Here is a 24477-nt window from a genome sequence, read left to right on the forward strand (position 1 = left end):
TTTGCATACATAATTATGTAACCCCACCCACTCTAATGGAATTGTGGGATACCAACTTTCAAATGCAAACTGAAGAACAGACAACAAAAATATGGCACCAGATTCCCCCTGCAGCCATTCCAATGTCTCATTATCTGGCTATTTCACCCCATTTACCATAAACACTAATGTGTGCATACTGCTTTATTAATACAATGATTATTTGGATTTTATTTTTACATTTTACAGCCCAATGCACAAGCACCAATAAACATCTGCTAAACAAAGTAATACTGTCTCACAATGAAAATAGACTTTGCATTAAAACTTCTCTGCCCTTTAAACAGTATTGAAACCCACACCACATTCAAAGAAAATGCATCTGTCCAGTGGTGGATAAAGATTACCTTTGGGCTGTTTTCAAATCATTGGCCCCTTGCACACAAGACAAGAAACATGCATGTTTTCTTTGATACACCTTCCTGACTTTATTAAATTATATTCCTTGTATAATATAGCACACTTGTTAGAAAGAGCGCATTTTACATTTATTGTTTGAACATTTTTCCAGTAGGCTGTAGGCAATGAAACAAAATGCATGAACCAATAATGACAAAACTGCCCAATTCTGAACATTTCCATCATAAAAGTCTACTTCCACAGTGTCCACCAGCATCCCCGACAAAGCGGTCCATAGGGAATCCCAAAAGTCTACCAGTTCATCACACTTCCAACAAAATATGTCCCCAGCTACCTCTTTCTTGCCTGTCACACCTCCAACATTTGCTATCCACCTGAGGAAAAATTGGAATCTACTTGGGGTATAAAAATACATATGTTAACACTTCCAGGCAAAGATCCTAAATCTTCTAGACTTTGTTAAATATTTGGGAGATATACATATATCCCTCCATTGCCTCTTTGTGAAATGCTTATCCAGTCTCTCTCCCCAATCCTTTCTAAGCTCATCTAATTGATTCTTATAATTATCATGCAATATTTTATATGCTTTCCTGACTATTCATCTTTTAACTGCAGCTTCTTTTCTAGATTCTAATAAAAACTCTACCAGTGCTGGTCTTTCATTTAGGAGCCCCCTATTTCTTTATTTGCCTATAGTCTGATTAGACATTTCTTGTTGTCTGGAGGTGCAATGTTTGATTCCCTCAGCCTTCATTGCCTAACTGTGTGACACTGAATAAGGCACTTAACCAAACACCACTCCTAGTCTGACTGTGAAAAAGGTCTATCAGATCACTGCTCTGCCTGGAAAATAAATAAATAAACAAATGAAATGAGCACATTGCTTCATTTCTGCTCAAAGGCATGACTAATGTTGTTACTCGGTAGCTAGTGACTGGGAATGTGCAGAACATAAATTAGTCATATCTTCTTAAATAATAATGTGTTACAAGTAAACAGTCATGATTATTTACCATTCCCAATGACATAACTATAAAAAATAAAGCATATGCATAATATGGTTGCTGCAAAGTCTTCGTCACAGTTTCAAATTGTAAGCAATTGCACTTACAAAACCATCAACTGATCTCTACTTCTGTTATCCATTACCTATTTACAGTACATTGTTCCTCATGTTTAACAAGCCTGCTCTGTTTAAGAGATGGTGGAATGCCAGCTAGAAGTTTGTTCTGAAGTTCATCAACCCTGTTTTATTCTCTGACAAGAGCACCCATGACAGCAAGCAAATCAACCATTCTTTTCCCAAAAAGGCAACACACTCTCCCATGCCATCCCATGAAGGAGGCAAAACACATAGTAAGACCACTTGCATTCCAAAAACATATTGGGAATATAAAGAGAAGTATTGTTTTAATTGCACCTCTTGTACTGGCCTTTTGAGGTTTACCAAACAGGTAATGCCTTGGATGAGAACTGTCCTGCAAAATCTTTACATATAGACAATACCACTTCAACTTGAAGAAATGCTAAAAATCAAGAATCTTTCACATGTATATTTGGAAATAAGTATTGGAACCATAAAGCAAAGACAGTCCCAGACACTGAAGTTTCTGCCAAATGTTTTGGGCAAAATGGAAGTAACACCCTTTGTTTTCTAGAAAACGTATGTTTTTATGGATACTTTTTATAGCGGCTGGCTCAAAGTTGCATAAGATGAATTTGATGTCTGGGCAGAGTGAATACTTGTTAAACAGATCACACACACACACACACACACACACACACACACACACACACACACACACACACACACACACACACACACACACACACACACACACACTTTCAGAAATAGTTTCCTTACTTCTCTGTTTCAGCATTTGAACAACCAGACGAGCAAGCGTTCTCAGTTTCAGCATGAACGAGCCTTCTAAAATGCATCCACAATCTGTTCTCACTGTTTAAATAAATCCACAAAGCAAATCTTTCTATTCTCCATACATCCACAATCAGTTCTCAACATGAAGATGAACAAGCCTCCACAATCCATTCTCGCTGTTCTAAATAAATCCACAACGCAAATCCTGCTGTTCTTGCCATTCCCACTCGCAAAGCATTTGAAACCAGAGCCGGAAATATGTGCGCGAGCTCAATTCCGACAGGCTGGTAGCCCTGATAGAGCTGACGTCATCGCGCATGCGATGACATCAGCACACAATGCGCAAAAAATAAATAAATAAAAAAACAAAGGAAAAAAATCGTAAATGAAGGGATGCCACTTGGGAATCGTGGCATCCCATTATTTGGATCCTAAAACCCGGTATAAACCGAGTAATTCGGGACAGTTGGGAGGTATGGATCCAAGCTTCTTATTGATGGTCTGCATGGTTTTGTTGACCTATAGGTTAAATTTGAGATTATTGTCTATGATAACCCTAGCAGTTTGGTGTGATTATCTGGGGAAATAGTGGTACCATTGTTAGATGTGACAGAGAATGAAAGTGTGGTGGATCTACTTGTGGGAGAGAAGAGTAGAAGTTTAGTTTTATTGGGGTTCAGAAGTAGGCGTTGGTTGCTGAGCCAGTTCTCGATAGTGTTAAATGTATTTTGGGTTAAGATTTGCAAGTCATATGGGGAGGTAGCTGAGCAGATGAGAGTGGAATCATCTGCGTATTGAATGCAGGTGGCTTTAGGGATAGCAGTGTGGAGGTTGTTGATAAAAACAGAGAAGAGTAGTGGACTTAGTATGGACCTTTGAGGGACACCAAGTGTGAGAGGTAACTGGCTGGAGAGTTTGCCCTGCCATAGTACCGCCTGCTGTCTACCAGTCAGGTAGGACTGGAACCACTGGATAGCAGGCTTGTTATGGGAAATATATTTTAGTGAAAGAATGAGAAGTTCATGGTTGACCATGTCAAAGGCTTTTGATAGGTCAAGTAAGAGGGCAGAGGTTAGCCTATTGTCATTCCTGTTTTGGTTTATGGCAGCAGTAAAGGAAAGGAGGGCTGAGGTAGTGCTGTGGTATGGCCCGAAACCATGCTGGGAGTCAGATAGTAAGTTATTCTGTGAAAGGTATTGCATTAGTTGCTTGTGTACACATTTCTCCATTATTTTGGCTAGTGGGGAAAGAATGGCAATGGGTCTATAGTTGGATATGTCTGAGGAGCTACCACCTTTATGGAGTGGGATGACGTGAGATATTTTCCAGAGGGAGGGGATAGCATTTTCAGATAAGGTTCTGTTGATGAGGATAGATATGGGATATGCAATGGCATCTGCAGCTATTTGTAGGTACTCTGCAGGGAGGAGGTCAGTAGCGAGGGTGGTAGGTTTTATTTTTTTTAGAAGCTTTTTGATAAAACTAGTGGATATTGGTTGGAAGCTAAATTCCAGGTGATTATTAGGTAGAGTAAGCATGTGGTTTAAGTTAGAGGGGGTTAGTTGATTTGCTAGGGATTGGATTGTTTCAGTGAAAAAGTTATTAAGGGCGCTAGCTATGGTCTCTGGGGAACTATGGGTGTAGTTAGCCAGGGTTGGGGTGGTGGAGTGACCTGGACAAAGTAGTATATTGAAGCCTGCCCAGAACTTTGGGGGTTGTTGTGGTGTTTTTGTAGGAGATTTTGGTAGACGCTTTTTTTATCCAGTAAAATAAATTTTTTTGTATCATTCCTGAGTCGACAATATTTTAAATGGTCAAGTGGGGCTTTGGTTGTTCTCCAGCTGGCCCAGGCTCTGTTTCTAGTTTTGATTTTTACTTTGGTATCTTTTGTGAGCCATGGTGCTGTAGTCGATCTAGTTTGTACTGTACGTGCTGGAGCACAGAAATCAAGGATACTTAGGAATTTAGCGTTAAAGTGATCTATGGCCTCCTCTAATGTTAGATTTTTTAGTTTTAACCAGTCAGCTGCTTTTAATTAATATACCAGCATCAAAGTTTTTCCTGTTTCTAAATGTTTTATATTTGGGCTGGTGAGGGTTACCTGCCTTATGTTTTATTATATAGGTTAGACAATGGTCGTTGAGGTCATCATGGAGAGTACCAGCTGTGTACAGTTGGGGTTGGTTATTAACTAGGATCCAGTCTGGGATACTTTCCTTGTTGGTTGGTTTGTTTATCCTAGTGGGAGAGGTTATGGTCTGTTTAAACCCAGATAAGTTTATATGAGTGAAGGAGGGGGGTCGGAGGAGCAGGGGTGCCAGTCGGTGTTAAAATCACCAAGAACTATGGTTTCTTGGGCATAGGTAGTGGAGAACCAGTAAAGTAGATCTTCTAGTGTATTTAGGCTGTTGCCTGGTGGAATGTATGCACAGACGATGTTCAAGTGTTTGTTTTGGTTAATCTGTAGCTTGGTTATGAGGAGTTCCGTGTTATTGAATTGTCATCCACCCAGAAATACACCTCTGGGAAGGTTGCACCCCAGGAGTTTCACCAGCGTGTGCCATAACTGCATACTGCTGTAGTGTGATTTAAAACTCTGGCAGGGTTCTATTCCCATCCATAGCAGTTCAGGATATTTTGTGTGTGTTTCAATGTCTGTGTATAGAGCAATGCATTTTAGGCTAGTCACATTCACTACATGTCAAATGCCCTACTTTGCCAGTCCTGCTGATGTCAGCCAATGTGATATACACCTTTGAAGGAAAAGTTCTCCAGTAATTCCCGTGGTGCATCCTATAACAGCTCCATACTGTAGTGTGATATAGACCTGTGTTAGGGGTTGTATACCCACACATGTTGGTTTTGGATGTTTTGTGTGCGTTCCCATGTCTGTGTAGGGAGCAATGCATTTTAGGCTAGTCACACAAATGCCCTACTTTGGCTAGCCTGCTGATTTCAGCAGATGTGATATACACCTTTGGGGAAAAAATACTCCAATAATCTCCATGGCGTGTACTATAGTTGCATAGTACTGTAGTGTAATAAACTAGTTAGGTAGGGGTTTTACTCCCGGACATGACAGGTGTGTGTGTGTTGGTAACTTGTATCCTGTGCGAAGGTGGGTGTGAGTGTGTGACACCTGGCCCCAATGTGGAGTGGGTTTTGCAAATTTCTTATATGGTGGCCCTAGTATATAGCACAATGTCCACTGTACAGGGATAACAGATGTGAAATAGCCGAGAGGCTGGGGTGCAAATCCATACCCATACATGTGACATCAAGACCAGGCAATCACAGTTAGCAACCCCAGTATTACTCAGAGCACACTCTCAATCCATGTCTCATCCACACACACACATGCCATGGCAACAGCCAACATGTGTGTAGTACACTGCATATTGGCAACTGATAGTAACTATGGAGTGAATGCAGTGGCCTACAGAGGGCATGGCACCCTGTCTGTCTGTCCAATAGGCACATACATGCAGACAGTGCACCTTCCCCATGTTTCCCACTGGACACCTGTAACACCTGTGGTGCCAGCACATGTGACCCACAAAGGACATACCATGCCTGAAAACATGCCCTGTATGGACAGATGCCACTGACACCAGGGAATGTCATTAGCATGCTGTCAATTTATGTGCAAGGTAAACCTGCTGTCCATTACCAGTTCCTGCCACAGGTGGCCAAGAATGGCATATCTGATGATAATCTGTGCACACATGGGCCCAACACCCCAGGTACAGTTCCACATGTCACTGTACATGCATGTGGGAGGTGTGCACATCCCAGACACTGTCCATGTCATAGACTAAGGAACACATACATTGCAAGCAATGCACAGCATTGGCCACACCCAATAGTCACCCAGGTGACTGGATGGTGGATACAATTCCCACCTGTATGGGCAAATGCAGAAACCACAACACTGAGCCAAAATGCAGACCATTGACATGTGGCCTGATGCCAAGGTATACCCATCACCTAGCCTTGCATAGCTGTCTGGCACAGTCAACCACCACATACCTATGCATAAATGTACCCATGCATGTCAGTACTGGCACCCTGTGTGTTTGTGTGTGTGTTGAATGAAGCATATGATCACATCCACACTCCCTACAACCCCCAGTGGCATACAGAAGCATGCTGTCTGATGCCAGACACCTCCCCATACCTTTTGCCCAGATGACCCATGTGGTGCATGTGATACCTGCACAATAATGTGTTGTGGCAATCTCACTAGTGATGATCTGTATCCCTGGCCCTGCCAAGTGTGCCAATGTATGTGACCCCCTGGGAGAGTGTGGCTGTGTTGACGCTGGCACCTGTTCATGTGGACAGACATGTGTACTTCACCTACCATTTAGCTACCATATCCCTGTTGCAGATGTCACTCACCATCACATATATGTTCTGAGAACTCCACAACAGGCAACCTATGTGGCGCATCCAATAACTGCATAGAACTGTGATAGCACTACATAGTCATCAGGGGTTTGATACCCTGTACTGGTAGGTGTGTGATTCGAACGTGCTTAGGATGTTCTTCGTGTTTCACTGTTGCAGTCATTACATTTGGGTTATCTGCTTGCAGTAGCCCTTAGTCAGCCTGATTAATAAAGTCTTGGGTCCTGTGTCAGTTGCTGTCCCTTCTTCAAGGTTGTCAGGGGTATAAAACATGCAGCCAATGTCATTACATCAGTCTTTCTTGCCGTGCAGTGCTCAAAGCAGAAGCAGTTTGCAAGTGCCGGCCGGCCGACTCCTGAAATTTTTGTTTTCGAGTTTCAGAACTGAAGTCTTCAACTAAAGCTAAGTACCCTTTTGGGTAAACTTTTTCTTGCTCCGTACCAATGTCAGTAAAAGTTAATAATTGCATTACTTGTGGAAAGCAAAACCTCACAAAGATTTTCATTCGTACTCTATTCCTTGCCTGGGCCCTGACCACAACGTACCTTGCTGTTGGTTTTGTGCTTTATTTAATCAGCGCACTATTCATCGTTGGTATATTTTCGCCCCTAAATATTTTGGTTCTCGGTTTAATTATCCAGGAATGTCATCAGTTAGCCATCCAACTACTGGGATTCTGAAAAAACGCAAAGATAATGACAGAGACAGGCCGCCTAAGTCCAAAGCTGCCGATGACACTTCTCCTAAGCCAGTCTCCAGTTTGCCAGTACTCAGTGAAGCACTTTTGCAGCCCCTGATACATGCTACTTCTGATTCACAGGCCTCTACTGAGACCCATTCAGAGTCCGGTATGCTGCGAGATGCTTCAACTGCAGAACCTGCGGATGTCTCTACCTTGGATGGGTCCGTAGCCACTGTCAGACACCGGCTTATGAGGGTGTATTCAGGCCTATGGACTTGCATATTAAACCGATGTCTCCTGCTTCATTTTGGCCTAAATCTCAAACCATGCCTAAGAAACCAATGCCCAGGCCGCATGCTCAGGCCTCTGTGGCTAAAAAACAAATTATAAGAATGGCTGAAGATCTTACAACTTTGACCAGGGCAAGCCAATTTCCCTCTTCTAAGAGACCTAGAACTGAAGTTGTTTATGAATCTTCTGACCAGGATTCTGACTTTTCTGATTCTTCTGATGATCTGGATTTGCCCTTATCTACTTATGAGGATTCTGATGCAGAGGACTCTATTCCCTCTGCTTCCCCTCCAGAGGATTTTTCTTTTGGTGAAACCTTACATACTCTAAGGGAGCATTTCCACTGGGAAAGCCAGGATTTTTCTGATTCAAAAAAGAGGCTTTGGGATTTCTTACTCCTGCCTCAGCATAGGCCTTTAGCTATATCTCCTGTACTAGACATTGTTGATGATGTCTTTTCAGAATCTAGGTTGGCCCCTGATTCTTTGCCTCCTACTCCCAGAAAACCAACAGATATTACAGGGTTCCTGATTCACACAATTTTCTTTTTAAAATTCCTATTGTGGATCCAGAGACTATTTCACAGGGACCCAAGGGCATTAAGGCTTCTACTGCTAAAAATCCTACCCCTTCTGATAGAGACTCCAGGGCACTGGATAGATGGGGTAAGAAGGTTTACATTTCTGCAACCTTGGCCATTAGGGCTTTAAACTTCCAGTTTCATATGTTAAAGTATCAACAACATGTTACTGGGTTGCTTAAACAGAAAACGATGTTGATTCCTGACTGTGCTGAAAATAAAGAATTACAGGATTTAATGCATTCTGCTGAACAGGTTGATAAACATTCTTTGCAATGTGGATTTGATTCATTAGAGGCCTCTGGCAGGACTGCTGTTACTGGGTCTAGCTCAGAAGGCATGCTTGGCTTAAGGAGCAATCTTTGCCTGATCATGTTAAAGCTAAACTGTCGGATGCTCCTTTAAATCAGGACCACCTGTTTGGCAACAAAGCTGAGGAAGTTATTAAAAAGATGGAAGATAAAGCTAAATCTATGCAAACTGTTAAAGATTTCTTGCAAGTTCAGCCTCCTAGATTTAGTAGCCATTGGCCCTCTAAGAATTGGTCCTTTCCAGCCCCTTCCAGGTCTTCTCAAGCCAAACCCAGATACAGCAGAAACCCCAGATTTCAGTACCAGGGGACACACAAGACTAAGCAGTGGGGGATTTCCACACCCAAATCTGGTAGTAGTAAGACTCCCCCTATGGAAAACTGTCTCAATGACTTGTTTTTAAAACTTCCAAGCACTTCCCAACTGAATGTTCCTTTAGGCGGAAAGATTGGTCTGCAGGCCAAAAACTGGGAACTCATTACCCAGGGCAAATGGGTTTTAAATATAGTGTCCCAAGGATACAGATTTCACTTCCATACACTACCAACACCAAGCGGGTGGCCATATCTACCCCCAAATCAGTGGGCAGAGGCCCAAAATCAAGTTCTCTCTCTCTTAAGCATGGGGGCTATTCAGTTTGTACCAGAAGAGGAAAAAGGGCAAGGTTTCTATTCAAGACTTTTCCTGGTACCCAGAAACGGCAATACATGGCATCCTATCCTGGGCCTTTCTACTCTAAACACCTTTCTGGTGATTCCAAAATTCAAAATGCTGACTCTTCACCAGCTGCTTCCTATGTTAGGCAAAGTTGCATGGTTGGCAACACTAGACTTAAAAGAAGCATACCTGCACATCCCTATCAGGGAGTGTTGCAGAAGATACCTATGCTTCAAAGCAGGCTACATGCTTTATCAGTTCTCTGCACTGTCCTTTGGTTTATCTACTATGCCCAGGGTATTCACAAAGTGCCTAGCTCCAGTCATTGCATTTTGCAGGCAAAGAAATAATCAAATATACCCATACCTGGACGATTGTCTAATTCAGGCAGAAAGCCAGGGTGTACTTTTTAATCATCTGGCCTTTGTTCAAAGGGTTCTGACTTGTCTGGGGTACACCATAAATGAAAAGAAATCACACCTGGTACCCTGTCAACAAATTATATTCCTGGGAGCAAGCTTGAATACAACTTCCCAGATGGCTTTCCTTACGCCAGAGGAATGGATTCATTTGACAACCTACTTCAAATAAGTAGCTGCAAAAACCCAGCTATCTGCAAGGCAAATACTGCAAGCCTTGGAGTTCATGGCCTCCTGCATTCTTCTAATTCCATATGCAAGGCTGCATATGAGGAAACTACAATGGTATCTCAAAAGCTTATAGTGTCAACATTCACAGGATCTAGAAGCAATGATTCAGAGGCCTGCCACCAAAACAGGGGACTACGATTCACACTACCCCCTGCCACCCAAACCTTAACAACAGATGCATCAGAGTATGCATGGGGTGATCACCTGGCAGGGAAGTGCATTCAGGGCAAATGGAACCCAAGTGAAATGCACCTGAACATAAATCAAAAGGAAATGTTAGCTGTACAGAATGCTCTGACAGCCTTCAAGGACCACATTCTTCCAGGACAACTAATGGTAAAGACAGACAACACCACTGTCATGTGGTACATAAACAAGCAGGGGGTACATATTCTTACCCCCTCTGCAGACTAGCCATGGCATTGTGGAACACAGCCTTGAGCTACCAAGTGAATCTACAAGCTCAATTCCTGCCAGGCAAACTAAATACACTGGCAGGCAGACTAAGCAGAAACCTCATGGACCCACAGGGTCTATATTAGATCAGTGAATGCTTAAAGTAGTGAACGCTAATTGATCGACCTTATGTAAGTGAAAGCTTACAATCTTTAACTGTCAGATCAGTGATTTTTTTTCCTAGGGAAAAAAAAAATCGCTGATCCAAAACACATACACACAACACAAGCACACCAAACAAACAGAAATCCACACACATACACCTAAAATCTGACACCTAACCCTACACTAAACTATGCACACACCAGTAACTATCCACTTAACTTAACCCAAACCCTAACCCTAAGGTCTGTCACTATCGCACACTCACCTCACCTGCTCCCTAACCCTAACTCACCTAATCCCCCCCTAACCCTCACATCCACACCATCACACACATACCTAACCCACGCCCTAACCCTAACTCACCTAACCCACCCTAACACTCACATCCACACAATCGCACACTTACCTGAATCCGACCCGTAACTTTCCACCACAGCACTGAAAATACCGAAGCAACAGAAACAGACAACCAAATTCTTTCCCTAAGAAAAAAATCAGGTTTCTGTTGCTTTGATATTTTGACCATTCGCTTAAATAAGGTCGATTAATCAGCGTTCGCTTGTTTAAGCATTTGCTGATCTAATATAGACCCAGACCCATACGAGTGGAAACTGGAACCAAGGATTTTCAACATGTTGACAAGCAAGTGGGAGAGGCCAGATATAGACCTGTTTGCCTCCCCCCGGAACCATCAATTGGACAAATGTTGCACAAGGATTCCCCACAAGCTAGCTTGGAAAGTGGATTCTCTATCCTTCAGCTGGAAAAACCTATCCGTTTATGCCTTTCCTCCTCTGCCTCTGCTCTCCAAGGTACTACTAAAGATCAAACAGGACAAGCCAAGGTCAATTTTAATTGCACCAGACTGGCCACGCCAACACTGGTACCCCCTCTTGCGCAGTGTGTCATGCTTGGCCCCATGGCACCTGCCTCAGACTCCTTCCCTGTTGTCTCAGCAGGAGAACCAGATTCTAGACCCTCAGCTGCAAACCCTGAACCTAGCAGCCTGGCTAATTACCTAATCTATCCTTTACCATCCCTCAGCAAATCAGTGATGGATATCATTTTAGAGGCAAGGATTATGCTGCAAAATGGAAAAGATTTTGTGCCTGGAATCAATCTCAAGGGATGAGCACAGCAGTGCCCAATTTACCTCACATTCTACAATACTTGACTGAGATGCTTTATAAGGGCTTGTCCTTTTCTTCCATCAAAATTCATGCCTCAGCCATTTCAGCTCATTACAGCACAGAGCCTCCCCTCATCTCTCACCCACTGCTCAAGCAGTAACTCAGAGGGGCCAAAAAGTTAAGGCCACCCAGGAGAGTTCCAACTCCAGCCTGGGACCTTAACTGTGTCTTGGAGAAACTCACTCTTCCTCCTGTCTAGCCAGCTGCTACTGCAGATTTAAAATTCCTTTCCTGGAAAACAGCTTTCATTTTAGCAATCACTTCTGCAAGAAGGGTATCTGAATTACAGGCCCTTATAGCAGTGGAGCCTTTCATCATCTTTCATACGGACAGGGTGCCCCTCAGAACCAATACCTCCTTCATGCCCAAGGTGGTATCCAGTGTGGCTCTTAATCAGTCCATTCATTTGCCTACCTTTTTTCCTAACCCGCAAATCAAAGGGGAATGGATACTGCACTCCTTAGATGTGCACAGACAACTTAGATTTTATTTGGACAGGACTAAACCTCAAAGGAAATCTGAACAACTGCTGGTGGCATTTGCTGCAGGGACAGAGTGGAAAGCTATTTCAAAGCAAATCCATTTCAAAATGGATATGCCACTGCATTAATTTCTGCTATAAGCACCATGGAAAACCTATCTCACAGGGCATCAGACCCCATTCAACCAGGGCTGCATCTAACTCCACAGCCTTTCTCAGGGGCGTTCCTACCAGGGACATCCTAGAAGCTGCTACCTGGAGTTCTGTACAAACTTTCACCAAGCATTATCATTTGCCAATTTTCTCTAAATCCAGAGCTGGCTTTGCCACTGCAGTCTTGCAGGGTTTTATAGCTGGTCCTAATTCTACTTAAATTCCTCTTCCCAACCTTAGCTTTGGGAATCTACCCAAATGTAATAACTGCAACAGTGAAACACGAAGAACATAGTACAGTTGTGTACACTTACCATAAATGTAGATGTTAGAGTGTATTCACTGTTGCAGTCCTGGTTACCCTCCCTCCAGCCCTCTTTCTTCTTTTGGCTATACCTCTACTCTCCCTTACTATGCTCAAAAACCTTTTTGGTGTATTTGCTTTTTTGTTGGTGTTATATCCTTGTAATTATAGATTTAATTGCTTCCCATTAGGGGGAGGGCATCTGACATCTGGAGCAAGAAAAACTGATGTAATGGCATCGGCTGCATGTTTTATACCCCTGATGACCTGACATCATGGAAGAAGGGACAGCATTCAACGCAGGACCCAAGATTTTGTTAATCAGGCCAACTGAGGGCTACTGCAAGCAGATAACCCAAATGTAATAACTGCAACCATGAATACACTTGAACATCTACATTTATGATGTGTCCACAACTATACTTTTTACTCTCCCACCCCTCCCTGACTTGTCAATGCCTCTGTCTGCCTCTCTCACTCCCTCACTGATGGACGTGGAGACCTACACCTGCTATTCTTAGGCAGCAGCATGTGCATTTGAAGTGATGCTCATGATCAGCTGATGGCCTCTGCATGAACTGCTGCCCCCCAGCTGATTGCATGTGGAACAGCTGTGGTAACATTCCTGTAGCCAGTTGCATGGAAACACACTCCAATATCTAGGAACATCATGTTCGTGTTGGGCCTTTTCATTCACTGTGAGCAGGAACTCGATCTGTTGTTTGGCAAACAGCATCTCAGATGGATTGGGGATTTACCTCTAACAACATAAACTGTGGAAACAGGGCAACACACAGGAGGGAGATGTGCCTGACCTGACTACAGACTGTAAGTGCTGCTATACTGCATATGGAGTAATGTTGGTGTAAGAGTGTGTGTGTGTGTGTGTGTGTGTGTGTGTGTGTGTGTGTGTGTGTGTGTGTGTGTGTGTATGTGTGTGTGTGGATATGGCTGTCCTACATGTTTTAATACCTGCCATTACAGTTCTATGTTTATGAGGAATCCCCATCTGTAGGGTCATCTGCAGACTGGGCAGTGTGCTGTGCCTTTGGTTTCATGTGTTACCTACAGAGCATCTATCTGTGAACTGCAGAAGGTATTGTGAGGATTGCAGTCTGTAAATGGTGAAAGCTGTGACAGCCACTAACCTCATATCCCTCATAGGACATATGTTGCAACAAACCCTGTTACAACAGTAAATGTATGAGGTTATCACGGCAACAAATACAATACTGGCCCTGTGTATGTGCTTCCAGCCACAACTCTGTCAACCTTTGTACATATGTCATGCATTAAGAGGCACATATGTGCTGTACACCATCATTAGTGTCATCATATCTGATAACAAGCCAGTGAGATATCAGACTGCTACACATGTTATGTACAGTAGGGGTTATATTTGATGACATGACCTGTGGTTGTTTGTACAGAACTGAGATCTGTGTACTTATGGTGAATGCCGACAGTGTGTGTATTGTTAATATGTACCTTGGCCGGTGTACAGTCAGTGGTAGATGTCATCGTCCTAGATCCTGTCCTATCTGATGTTACATGCTGCTCCACTGTATGTTACCATATTGGCTTACATGTTTGTAGGGCCATACACACACACACACACACACACACACACACACACACACACACACACACACATATGTCCCATACCACAGACGGGCATCAGACCACACTGTGTTGTGGCCCAGTATATGAAGGGTTAGTGTGTGAGTGGCACACATGAGGATGGTGTTCAACAAATGGTCCATGTAATGTAATATTATGCTAGCTTACCATATGTGGCTGTGGCAGTGTTCACATTGGTTGTGGTTATGCTCTTTCACACAGTTGTATCATAACCTGTGTTGTGACATGCCTGTAGAACCTGCTATATATGCAGGTACATGTGCATTCCCCCACATGAGATGTAGGCCAGTGTTGGGCCAGTCTACCTGTAGCCTGCACAGTGCTTTGTTACATGTCTAGCAGCTTAATGTACTTACCCAGCGAGGTGTCATGTCCAGACACTTTTCAGATGTACTGCTGCCAGGCCTCCCTTAACAGTCATGTATGTCAGACAGAGTGGTGGGATGCTGTACAGATGTATGTCAATATCTAGTGGGTAGTATGTGGCCATGGCACCTCTGTACCAGCACTAATTATGTGTCAGGACAGGCAGAGGTGTGTGAATGCATAACCTATGGGGGCGAATGCATACCTGTCATTATGTGTTATACCCATCTAGATGGCTGTTAACATCCATATTGTCAGGCATGGTCCATATGTTCTGCACTAAGGGGTTCTGTGTATACCTCTGAACTGTACAAAGTGTGTCAGAATGTCCACATCTATTGGCCAATATTACTGCTGTAGTCCACAGGAGCATTACGTGCTTGCAGCGGTACTGTACTATAATGTCCTTAGGATGTCTGTCAGTAGCCAATGGCGCACATGTGAAAAGCAGATGTGACCTCCCACACATACCATGTCTGTGATGAGAATCCCTGTTATAGTAGCAACAGTCTGCTAATATACCTGCTATACATGCCTGACATTCCCTTGCACTACGAAGATGGGAATATAGGGGCTGAGGTAGGGTTACATCCAATGCCATTTCAGGATATATGGTGAATATATATGTACATATGATTATCCAGATATATATATATATATATATATATATATATAGAGAGAGAGAGAGAGAGATAATTACACATGTACATATCGACATATATAGATGGGTGTGAATATGTACATATATATGTATATACACACCCAGATATCTACTTATAGAGAGCAGTATATATTTACGCATATACAGATAGAGATACATATGCACATTTACATATTCCACGCTGCCATGCCTGCCAGCAGTCCACTAATGTTGTATCCCCCACACATACGGTGGGGCTGGGACCATATATGTGTGGGCTTCATCTACACAATACATGTGTGCCCATATGCACTCCAGCAGCCAGTGTATGTAACAGTGGTGTATAACCCTGTATTATTGAGTATAGGGAGGGATGCACCATACATAACCTAGGCAGTTACAACATGTGGGGGTATCAGGGGAGAGCTGCCTTAAGGTATCTGGATGTACAGTACCATACATGTCACCTATCTTGACATTACTTACATGAAGTGGGTTACTGCAGGCCTACTGCCTCCTGCCATACAGACTGTTCTGTTTGCCAGTGTGCCCATGATGGTGTCAGTTATGCCTTGCTATGTAACAGTTACATCCCATCTGGTCAGCTGAAGTCTTTACCACCTATTAATTGTGTAGATAGAGGCTTCTGGACTATACACCTGCATCACTTACTGTTGATTGTGTGGTATCCTGTGGCTTAGTCTGTCTTTACTCATGTACAATTTGAAGGGCTTGACCTGGACAGCAACAGTTGTGGACCTGTCCAGACTACTGTATTAGTATAATTTTTTCACAGTTGCATTACTCTGTTGATATGGATGTCTGTGTCTGAACAGCTATATGACATGGCATGTAATTCTGTAATAGCACACAAATAATGGTATTCCATTTCAGCAAACCTGTTTGTGCTGTTTATCCTATGACCTCTCTGTGGGTATATGTTGCAGGCAATGAATGTCATTTGTATGGGTGGGTCATCCAGTGTCCAGGTGTTAGGGTGTTAACTGTAGGCATAGTGGGTGTACCATATTGTGTGCGCCTACTACATAAGTATCCTACTGTGCATATCTCTGCGTGTGTATGTGTAGCCACATGTATATCTATATCTATATATGTGTGTGTATATATATATATATATATATATATATATATATATATATATATATATATATATATATATATATATATATATATATATGTATATCTGCATCTGCATATATGTTACTGTGTATATGCATCCTGGGGATGTTGCTAGCTTCCACATTTTACATATCCTATGTGAGCCAGACTGTACTGCATGACATGTTATGAATACCAGCCTGACATCATACAGGTGGGATGTAGTACTGTTAACATCATGTGCCCATGTCATGTCAGGTCCTGTTTATGGGATCTGCAACACTTGGTAATGTAATGCAGGGTGGACATGTTTGGCTGTGGGTGGGGGGGGGATATGCCAATTTGTACAAGACATATATTGTATGGGGCCTCTCAACCCCATTAACGGTGCATATGGACATATATGTTTCTCTTAATCTACCAGTGCTATCTAAAGACGTATGGCCATATCTACCTATATAGGTATATATATTTACTTACATATTTATAACTATGTCCGTATATACATACAGAGATATATAACTGCGTACATATATGTAACTTGCTGTGTATATGTAAACATATAGGTGTTGACATATATACATTTAGATGTAGGCATTTGCATGTATATATATGTTTATATATATATATATATATATATATATATATATATATATATATATATATATATATATATATGTATATATATATATATATCTATATATATATATATATATATATATATATATATATATATATATATATATAGGTTGTATTGTTTAGATATTAATATATTTACACACACACACACATACGTCTAGATGTTGGTGTACATTCTCTGTACTGTTGCATGACTGGGCTGGATGTTATGGTTCTGAAAACATTAGATTTTGTATATCTGGCATGGCTTTGTAGTAAATCACTTTGTGTATGGTGTGCAGGGTCCTGGGTATGAGCCTTGCAGAGGCTGTTTACTTTGTTGCTGGGCAGAACACAGGCCGTTGGATACAAAGTGACTAAGGCACTTTAAAGCAGTTGTAAGCGTGTTTGCACAGGTTTGCATGGAGGTAAGCACTGCTAACATCCAGTTACAGTTTTTTTTACATTCAGTTAGCTTATGAATTGCTTAACCTGTGTAGACATTGCTTACCCCCATGCAAACAGGTTGAAACCTGCTTACTGCTGCTTAAAAGAGCTTACTCCTGCTTACTCCTGTGCTAATTTCTTTTAAAGAAAAGAAAAAGGGGTTGATAGGAAAATGGTGAAAAAAGGGGCACAAAGAGGGATAGACATTAGGGAAAATAGCCAGGGATGTACAGGAAGAGTGTAGGAAAGGTCTATAGCTGCCCATTTCTTCTACAGCAACAGCTGTGCATATACACTAAATTTGGAGGTATATTTGGATACTCAAACCCCTGGGTGGGGGTGAGAATAACAATAATAAGTTGTGATGCCAATTAGAATGGATTACATGTGTCCAGTGGAGACATGTGTGAAATGGACAGCTATGTATGGAGCGAGTTTTTTTTTTTTTGGAACAGATTGCCTTTTTTTTTTCAGGTGAGAGTGGGATGTTGGGGGGGCTAGTAGGTATATTTGGGGAGGTAGGTTGGGTAGGTTAACAGACAAGACAAACAAGACACATACAGGGGTGGTATATGACAAATGTGGGGGTAACACCTTGGATGGGGAGGGGTGTTTGGAAGTCGCAAGCTCATGAGCCCCCAAATGGAGACAGTGGAACTGAGGTCCACACTCATGGGCAGTTATCACTGCACCTTTCAGAGCCCCAAAAGGTGGCTGTGCTGGGGGCTGGGAAGGAGTGGCAGGCCCTCCCTCTAATTGTGTTATGCAGCCCTCAAGCTGGTGCAGCTTGTCTCGAATCTCCTTGTCGATTTCTCTCTGCACCATGGCCCGGACCTGATGACAGGTGACAGGTACCTCTTTGTTCCGCTTCAAGGGGGGATGAGCCGCATCTCCTGTGGTGGTTCAACCCAAAGGTGGTGCAGGGCCAACAGAGGAGGAGGTCCCAGGATGGGCCTCAGATTTGCTGGTGCCCGTTGCCATGGCTAGCTGAGGTGGGACAGGTGGGTCTGCTGGGACTGGCCTTCCCATACGAGCTATGGTGTTGCAGTTTTAAGAAAGATATCAGTTAGTAATAGTCAACAGCATTCAGGATTAGTTATAACAGCATGCATAGTTATTCCCATTAACCGAAGACACCAGATTTACAACAGTTGCAGAGTGAGCAGAACACATGCATATATGGGATAACAGTGGCCATTATAACAGCATACAGGTTTCACTGATGGCAACAGACCACCAATATGGAAGTATTTTAACATGGCACATGCATAGAACCAAATGTGAATATTTATAAACCAATAGAACATATGTCCCAACAAAAGTTTGGAGTGTACACGTACCCCTTGAGGTGTGTAATTAGGTTATTGTAGCACATATGGTGGTGGCGAGAGAGAGAGTTCAGTTAACAACTATTATACCCCTTTAGTTTTCACAACTTTCTTAGTCACTGCAGTGATCTGTCCCTTACATGTATTATTACACTACCCATGTCCTTACTTTGTATAATGGCATGTTTGTAGATTAGTATCTACATGTACTGTGTCTTACGTATAGTCTACACCTCTTACCTGGTATAGCTGTTGAGAAAATCACTGTTAACACTACCTGACAATTTCTACACATACTCCCAGATTCCATGCTTGTAGACAAGTATATAAGTGAAGTGTGTTGTACCTACAGTCTACACCTCTTACCTGTTATAGCTGTGGAGAAAGTCTTTGTTAACACTACCTGACAAATTCTACACATACACCCAGATTCCATGTTGATGTTATAGACATACCTAACAATCTGTTTTTGCACACACGCTGGTCAAGGCTTGACAGGATGCATATGTTAATGTGACATATTTTGAGAATAGCTGTCATACACTTTGGGTGAGTTGCTACAATGACAGGTTAGTTTTCATATGCATTCTCTGACTATGTTCAGGTCTGACTATCAGTTATATGTCAGTAAAAGCTGCCTACATTTCTGGATCATCACGCAGATTTGTCAGGGGAACAGGTTACCAAGCAGCAGATCGGGGCCATTTATCTGGACATGCTGGACAGATCAGAACAGTTGAGAGGTATGACTATGCATACAGCTTACTACCTGAACATTCTGCCACAGTCTGTACAGTTGATGGTTATGATTATGCTTACAGCGTACTATCTGATCATTCTAGCAAAGTCTGTACAGTTGTTGGGTCTAATTATGCATACAGCTTTCTATCTGAACATTCTCATAGACACCGTGTATGGTTGTGGGTTATGATTATGCATTTAGCTTACAACCACTTCCAGGATTCAACCCTCTGCTGTGTGTAGTAAAATATAACAGCTGACATCACAGTACACTGTGCTATCAGGGAATTTGTGTGAAGCATTCCAATGTTTTCTGTCTAAGTCTCCCTCAGTTGTACAATATGACTGACCTCTTGGGACTTCCAACATTATTATACTAAACTTCCTACACATTTTATCTGCATTCAACAGTGTGGGCAACACTGCTTAATACAACAGTACTATTTATAGCATGCAACACTGCAACAACATATGAAACAGAATGTACGCAAGCACTCCAGGGGTTATACTTTTATTCATAAGATATTACACCTTTATTTCCACACAACCTATATGACAGTCTTCCTGCTATATTGTCTAGTTTATTCAGTACATCACATACATAATACATCTTTATACTGGTGCAACACTTTCTAGAACTGCTATATTTATTTGTTATGACAGTGCATGTAAGATTATTACTAACCTGCCTCGCGATGCAGCCTTTGCAGCCTAGCAGCATGGGCTTGCTGGTTCGCAGCCCACTCATCTGCAGCTGTCAGAGAAATACAGTGATATTTAGCCATTACCTATCCATAGTATATACAAGCTAGGCAATCATTATCTACATAGTAGAATGAGTACTTACTCAGTTCTGCGGCATTGGCAATCTGCCTTGATTTGTGGATTCACTGCTCCAAGAGATTCCCCCTCCACTGCTTCAGGTCAGCATGGTGATGTTTGACCTGCTCACCAGTCTGGGGATACCAGTGGCACTGGTGAGGTCACGGGCAAGACTATCCCAGGCCTCCACGTTATACTGAGAGCCCTGGTACTGGCCCTGCAGTAGTTTCTGCTCATGGTGTTTTACCAGGAGCCATACCATGAATCTGGACTCCTGGGTGCCTCAGTGCTGTGCTTTAAATCGACTGCCTTCCCCAACTCCAGCCATTCTGCCTACAGTAGGGAGCTTCAACCAGTTATGGGAAGTATTCGTACCTGTGGGGTTTAAATATGCCCAATTTCCCACACTTTCCCATGATTGGATGGTTTTGAAAAGACTAAGCTATGGACACACCTGCTTACCTAATGTTGGCATTGCTTAAAGGGGTATACCACTGGGCAGATTGAGTTAGCCAGCCTACACATTGCTTACACCAAGTAAGCTGAGCTGTGCAATGCTTAGCATTGCTTAATATTTAATTAACATTATAATTTTCTTTTGGCATTGATTTATTATTCATTACATGTTATATCTGTATCTGGTATCCATGATTCATGTGTACGTGCGCTTTATGGGGTCCTGGGGACTTCAACACTTTATTACAATAACACCTCACATCTGGGCTTATTGCAGTACTCCACTTCACATATTTATGTTATATAACAGGTTATACAACATCACATAGTACATAGATTCCTTTCACATGTTCAGTTTGATTTTCCTATGGTGAGGATTTGTTTGTTGAAACCTCAAACTTATGTATTGCTATGATGGCTTAGTAGTTAACTACTGTGACCCTAATGTACAGGGTCTTGGGTTTGAGCCTTGCAGAGGCTGTTTATTTTGTTGCTGGGCAGAACATGGGCCATTGGATACAGAGTGCTTAAGGCATTTTAAAGCAGTTGTAAGCAGGTTTGCATGTGTTTGCGTGGTGGTAAGCAATGCTAACTTCCAGTTACAGTGCCTTATACTCAGTTAGCTTCTACATTGCTTAACCTATGTAGGCAGTGCTTACCTCTGTGAAAATGCACTTAAACACACTTACTAGTGCTTACATGTGCTTACTACTGCTTATTTGTGCTTAAACCTGCTTACTAGTGCCTTATTCATTATGACACTAACACTTCACATGTGCATTTCCTGCGGTACTCCAGTTCATAAATATATGTTATTTAGTGGGTTTTGCAACAAAAATATTGGTTATAATGTGCTTTGCCATGTAAAATAGACTGTGCTGCAGTGGGACTCGAACCAGGAATGCCTGCTCAAATAAGTAAATGCTCTGCCCACTACACTATTGCTGTGCTGCATCATTTGTATTTATCTTCCTTGTTATCCTCTTCAGCCTTTTAAGCTGCTTTAACCGTAGCTAAGCGATGGGCACACCTGCACACCTATGGTTAGCTGTACTCGGATTTTTAAAAAAAATAAAGGGGTTTCTTCATTTAATTTTTATGTACTGTTGCTGTTGTGCACATGGGGAACTGTTGGTGGGGATATGCGGACACCTATGAGCAGTCTCGCTCATTTCTTACCACTTTCTGCTGTTCTACATTACAGAGGTGTATTTATTCTGAGAGCTCTGCTCTTAGACATGCCCCCTGCACTCGTACATGCTCCATGTAAGCCTTGGAGCTTGGGCAGCGTGCCTTATTAATATGCATGGTGCACTGCCATCCTGCTCCTAAATGGGCATTCCGTGCAGGACTAAAACTAGTCCTGCACAGAAGTTTAGTAAATCTGGGTGTAGATATTTTTCTATGATGCTTTGTGGTTTCCAATGTTTTCAGCTACTTCAATATTATAATGTTTGCACAATCCCCAGTGTCTTGCCACATTATTATGCATTTCAGTATACAGTCCTTCTGCCATTAATATGTCACAGCCAGTAACAAGGTATACAACTGTTTCCAATTCTGTTTCAAAAAACTTAATTTGTCTGTTTCTCCCACATGTTCAATGGACTTTGTAAACCAACATGTACATAGTCCACTATCTTGGGTCACCAGTATTAACCTTTCATCTTTTGGTTTGAATTTGCCTGTCTATTGCAATTCTTGCATTTGATCCTGATCAACATAATGTTGTTTCAGGAGTTTTCTATATTTCTAACTATATTTATGCATTTTCCACATTTTTTGCCTTCTCATCTGATCCTTCATCTTATATTCTTTATTTTCTTTTTTGGCACATTCAGTTGCTTCCTGCTTTTTTATCTACTTCTGGTTTGATTTCCATTCCTGCTTGATGCCAATATGCTTCTGCTAGACTAAGAAGGGAACTCATCTTAGATTTATTCTTCTTATGTCATGTTTCAAAAGTTTCACTATGTTTGGGTCTTGTGAGGTCAGCAGATATGTATAGAGTCCCATGATTGCAGATCTTTACATGTAATCAATTTCAAGGAGGCCCATACCTCATTCGGAACAGGGAACATTTTATCTTGTATGCACTGATTTTTATAAATGATTTGATGAGCATGAAGCATCCTTCTTGTTTTCCTGTCTAATCTATCCAACACCTTTTGGGGCCAGTCAATCACTCCAAAACTGTAAGTTAGGACAGGAAGAGAAAATTGATTTATAGCTTGAACTTTGTTCCTAGATGTCAATGCTGTTTCCAGGAGTAATTTAAGTCTTCTAAAATGCTTTATTGAGTTTCATTCACATTTCTTCATGTTTTATTGTTGATCCTTCATCAATTCCCAAATATTTATACAGTTCCTCTTGCTCAAGTTCTTTTATATCTCATTTTTGTCCCAAACTGATGTTTAATTGGTGGTGCAGCTTTCCTGCTTTAAAGATTGCTTTTGCACATTTATCAAAACCAAATGACATTATTATATCATCTGAAAAAGTTTTGACTACTTGCAGTTGTGCTTTCATTTTCGCATCTCATGAGCTATACAGTTTTAAATCATCAACAAAGAGAAGACAAGAAGTCTTTACACTTTGTTGCTTTCTGGAAGCCAAATTATAGTCATGACTTAAACTTTTAAGGAGGCAGCTTAATGGTTTAAGGGCAAGGCAAAAGAGCAGTGGTGTCAGAGAGTGACCCTGGAATATCCCCTTTTGAATCTTTATCCCTGAAATACTAATTAGCTCTTTATCGTGGTTTAACTGCAAAGTAGTTTGCCACTGTTTCATGTTTGCTGTGATGTAGTTTATCAGTGTTGGGTGAATCTTATACATTTTATGCACCCTTTTATCCATGAATGTGGGATACTGCCAAATGCTTTTTTGTAGTCTTTCCATATCATACTTAGATTCTTTACTTTTTTACAGTTCTCTGCTATGACTTTATTTAACAATAAATAATCCTTTGTTCCATATGGCTTTCTTTTAGTACCGTTTTGTTCTATTGCCATAATTGTGGTTTCTTCTAAATGACTATAAACTCTGTCAGCATCAGTTCATGTATATAGTTTATACGTTGTCGGAAGGCAGTTATTGGTCTATAATTTTTCGGTAGCTTGCAGGTTCACTCAGGGGCATTGTTTTTCCTGTTGTTAGCCAGGCTGATGTCTGTCTGGGATGTGCATATAAATAGATCTTAGCCATTTCTGAATCTTCGTACAAAGATGTTAATACTTTTAGCCAAAAGTTAGGTACTGCATCTGGGCCTACGATTTTCCAATGAGAGGCTTTTCTTAACTTTGTTTCAATCTCTCTGGCATTTACTTTGTCTCATTTCATATCCTGCACATTTGAACTTCATATTCTTTCGTTTACTTCTTTTGTCCGTTTAGCATCTTTGTTATATATGGATCTTCATAAATACTTCTCCAAAATGTATCTATTTCTTCTTATTTTTGGTGAACTTTCCCTTCCTTTTACCTTGTTTCCTAATTCTCTATAAAACTTTTTTTGGGTCAGCAATACATTGCTTTATATTTATCTGTGTATCTTCTAAGGTTTTCTGCCTGTGCTATTTGTAGTTTAATATTTGTGAGAATGCATGATAAATTCTGATCTATTATAATACTGTGCATTGCTTTTACCAGATCTATCTTTCTAAGTATTTTTTTTTTATCTGTTCCCTCTTGTATACTCTTCTGACAGTGACACTTCTTGTCTTAACTGCTTTACAGTTTTCTCTATTGTT

Source organism: Protopterus annectens, chromosome 1.part2 (assembly GCF_019279795.1).
Source record: "Protopterus annectens isolate FY-2018-M chromosome 1.part2, PAN1.0, whole genome shotgun sequence".
NCBI classification, from domain to species: domain Eukaryota; kingdom Metazoa; phylum Chordata; order Ceratodontiformes; family Protopteridae; genus Protopterus; species Protopterus annectens.